Source organism: Natrix helvetica, assembly GCF_964273705.1.
Source record: "Natrix helvetica genome assembly, chromosome: 5".
Classification (NCBI taxonomy): domain Eukaryota; kingdom Metazoa; phylum Chordata; class Lepidosauria; order Squamata; family Natricidae; genus Natrix; species Natrix helvetica.
The window spans coordinates 44,522,909-44,527,820 of record NC_138551.1 but is presented as its reverse complement, the minus strand read 5'-3'; positions in this window follow the sequence as shown (position 1 = coordinate 44,527,820).

The window sequence follows — 4,912 nt, the reverse complement described above, 5'->3', positions numbered from 1 at the left end:
TCCAATAATTGGCTGGTTGAAATGGTTGTAGCATTCACTGGTTTAGAGGTATTTCATGCTATCAATACTGATAAATGGCCCTAGAACAAAAGTGAAAAAGCTAATTCTTGTGTACATGTGCCACCTCTTTCTGCACTGGGCACCTCTTGTTATTTTTTTTAATCACATCAGCTACTTTTCTGCTCTTCTCAATATTCCTAAACTCATCTTCTTTTAAATTCTTGTCTTCCTGACTATATGTCTTCCTTCTTGCACATATCAGCTTACCTTGCCACAAATCAAATCCATTAGGCACTATAGAGGAATCTTGCCAATAGCTTCTCTTTCTGAACTAGCTGCCTGTTTTTAATCTTCAGTGTTCTGTATTATACTAGTATTGATTTAATAGACCACTATGAATTTTGCTACCTGTCAAACAACAGCATAATTATTTTGAGTTCTATTTAAAAAGGGCTTGACAAACTAACTGGATCACATCACATTTTTCATTCAGGATACCCATGGCCCTTAGACTCCTTGCTATTATTTCTGTGGGACTTGGTACTAGTGCAATGGAATTAATTAAGTGAAAATTGATAATGGAAACGAAGGAAAATGATGTATTAAATCAGGCTACTTAAGCCTATGGTTTGGAATGTGCTGATAGAAATCCTATGAGTGAAGCTGAGGTAGAAATCATTCAAAACTATTGATTTACCATATTTTTTGTAAATGAAGAGCATACGAAAATTGCCCCAGCCTCACTACATGGAGACGTTACATCTGAAATATGTATCAGTATTTTTATTCTGTTAGAAAATCCCAAAAACACTTTTTCAGGATTTTGGTATTCTATACAAAACAATTTCTCTCACTTTAAGAGAGTGAAAATGAGAAAAGAATTACATTACACTTTTGGCTGCAGAACCAAATGAAGGTATTTTGATTCTTTCAAGTTGTTTGCATAATTAAGATGAAATGGGACTTGCAGCTCTAAACTACATTTGTCCACAAGTTATTCCCAAATAATAATATGGTCTTCCATCAAGAATCATGAAAAGCAATCTGTCATCAGATTGTTGTTTGTGTTCTAGTAGTGTCTTAGTTAACCAAGGTAGATAGCAATGTTACCTATATTTGTCAATCAATATAAGACAAAAAGTCATGTGTCTCTCATCCTGTATGTTCATCAATATTACTGGCCAATTTACTTTCTAGTTTTTTTAGATTCCTGTATGTTATTCCAGGAATGAATGCATATACTATTCCATGTCTTACTTTGTAGATATTCTCAAATTGAAGGCAAATGCTCATAGATAATTGGATTCTGAAGATACTCTGGCAATTTTGTGAGAAAGAAAATGTTGTTGGATTCTCTGGATGATTTATTGATTTAGATTTGAAACTTGAAAGCCAGCTTCAGGGCTTCCAATGGTGTGCTCATTACCATTGTGACTGAGTTCTTCCATCTTGCTGCTGGCTGTTGTCTTCTTCTCTTTCTTTTCATCTTCCCCAGCATTAGAGCCTTCTGCAGAGAATTAGGTCTGTGTATAATGTGTCTAAAGTAGGATAACTTGAACTTTGTCATATGTGTCTCAAGTAAAAACTTTACTGTAATTTATTTGTTTGTTTCCTTGATTACGTAAGTTTCCCTCCCAATATATATTCAATATATGGATTGAGTAAATATAGCATGGAAAGCATACAGCCTTATCTCACTTCTTTTTTGACCTAGAACCACTCTGTTTAAACATTTTCTCATGGTACTGTTGATTCCTGGATTGGAAAAAGATAAGCATGGTTTTGAAAGTGGATCAAGAAACATCAATAACCTGCTGATGACACAACTTTGATAGCTGAAAATGCAAATGATTCAGCGAGTTCTTGTAATGAAAGTCAAGAATCACAGTAAAAAAACAGCCTAAGATTAAATATAAAGATCACAGTAATGAAACAGGTACAGCAACCAACCTTAAAACTGAAAAATGAAGATTTGAAGTGGTGGATAGCTTCTTCTGTTTAGATTTGAACATCAACAATAAATGAACTGGCAATCAAACACACTACAAACAAGTAATTGGTAGAATAGCAATGGAGGCCTTGGGAGTTTACTCAGATTCCCCAATGACTTTATACTCACACACGGGTCAGATTTGTGTGAGCGACTTATTTCCTTGTGATACTACAGTAGAAGTGAAAATTAGACTCTGAAGAAGTAGGACAAAAAAAAATTAACTTCAATGTTGAAAAAGAGTTCTGAAAAAACCATGGCAATGAGTGCAACTTTGGAAGATATGAAGAATCAGGTTGGAAGGGTCGTATCATGGAAAGAACTGTCTACGTGGTTGTTAAGAATCAGCACCAATTTAATGGCACGTAATCAATTCATTTATCAATCAAGTTTTCATTTTTAAGAAGTCCTATATATGATTTCAAATTTTGTTTTATAACAATATCTGCTTCAATTCTTTTTTAAATTGTATCTGCTTTCATATTTTGAAGCTGATGACTATAGTGGTTTAACACCTATATATTATTGCAAGCTGTTCTGCAGTATAAAAGGTCAGGTAAAAAGAAATATGTTTCCCCAGGATCAAAATAAAATTAATAGCAAATCAAGGAGAACCCTTAGCCCAATGCTATGTACTCTGGAATGATTTCAATTTTATTTGAAAGAGCTTACTAATAGATAGAAATATATTGTATGTGGGGTGGTTCTTTCTTCTGAGTAGCCCTACATAGATTTGGGTAGTTAGTGTAATGTTCAGGAAATCTTAGAACAGCAGAATTCAGAGGTATGTTCCAGTATATGGAAAAACAAAAAAACAAAACAGTCTCCTCTTCATTTAAGTTTTGAATCTTTGCCATCATTTTCTCCCTGATTAGACATATGTGTGATACAAGTTAAATGTTCTTGATGATTCCTTCAACTCATCTCTACAATTCTTCTCTGTTGTCAATGTGTTGTATTCTGTTATTGGATGCTAAAATCAGACCACATAATTAGGCAGCAACAAAATTTACAACTTGCAACCCTATAAACTTTACTGGACTCTTTTAGCCATCAACTGATATTTAATCAACACATCATAACTTTTATTAAACCTAAATGAAATGCTTCTGAGACAGTAAATTTAACTGTGCCTGGAATCAGGGGGTCATCTTTGGATTGATTTACATATCACAGAGCACACAATTAGGTGAGCCAGATGTCCCCTTATTTTAAAGGGAGCCTCTCATTTTGAAGACCTGGCTTTCTGTTTGAATATCAATGCCTTCTAAAATATAGATATCATTTTCCTGAAGACATCAGAGAGCTGTGAAAATCAGTAACGTACAAGCAGCTTTCTTTACTTTCAAATTTTGACATCTTTTTTTCAAAAATGCAAAACTGTTTGCTTCAAAATGTCTTGATTAATACATTCCTATCCATTTGTCCTTCATTCTCGTAGAAAAAATTCCAATTATTTTCTATGTGTGTTACTCTTGAAAATCACCCCCCAACAATTATTTAAAATGATTAAAAACAAATTCATGCTATTAAACTATACAACAGAAGCAGTTTTTATTTCCAATATTGCTGTTTAAAGCATACAGTACATAGGTTCATATTTTGAAACATCAAAAGAATTCAGTTAAATGCTCAGTACATTACACACTGTTACATTCGTTCTCAAGTAATATTTTGGTTCTTAGAAGAATATCCATCCAGATAAACAGTTTGATAATTTTTCGAATAGTATACTTTATTGTCAAATTAGTGATTCTTTTAATAGTATTGTGCCTCCCCCCATTAGTTATTTCTTCTTTAGTATAGGATTGAAGAGAAGCAAATAAATATTTTCACAATCAATAATTTTATATATTAGGGAATACCATTTAAACCAACCAACCCAATGAAAGATGAACTGAGCATTATCTAGAATGGCACTGACACAGAAGCAGTGTATGCGCCAATGCATTCAACATGTGAATGTGGAATTATCTCCCCCTGTTGTATGAAAGATCTGAAATATCTAGCTATTGTCCCAAACATTGGGTCTGGGATGAATCAGGAGATATAAATGTGAGCCATGATGCCTATAATTGATTCTATTGCCTACTGTTGACTATTTTTTTAAAATCTTGCTTGCTTTGTTTCTTAGCCACATAGGGCTACATTGCCTAGGTGGCATTTAAATCAACCAACCAACCAACCAACCAACCAACCAACCAACCAACCAACCAAATAACCAAACAACCATTTGCTCTTGGTGTTTCCTTGCAAATCCTTGTATTCTTTAGATTATAACCATAACAATTTTTATATTAAGCATACCCATAAGGTATAAATACATAGTTTTTAAAGTTACATTTTATAATCCTCAATCATATTTTCTCCTGTCTTTGCAGATAACTGAGCAAAATACAATGAAAACAGTTCAGCAATAACAAAATAGTGAGAGCTCCACATCTCCATCTTAATGGTGGTTCTGTAAACTTCTGAGAGATTAAACAAGTTGTTTAAAATGTGTTTTACTTTAAAATATTGAAGATGCTGCTGTCAACACTCTGATGATTACGGCGCCACCCATGGAAGCGGATTTCTTGCTAGCTATAATTAAGAACTCCAGTTACAAATGATAGCCTGCTTTTGCTGTAATATCCTTATGAATCTTGAATGCTTTTTTATAGAAGTTGTGTGACTAAGAGATTAAAAAACAGAAATGCACATGTTATAAAACTGCATTGCCAAGATTCCGGAGGCTGCTTCTCTTTTCCTTTAAAACACTGTTGGTAAAGATCACCCTGTGGATGCCATGCACTCTACAGACCTAACAGTGATGATCAATTCTTTTCAAGGTGGGGTTGGGGCAAAATATAAATGCACAAAATGTATTGTAGGCAAAACAACATATAAACCAGTACAATATATGTAAAATATGTATTACTT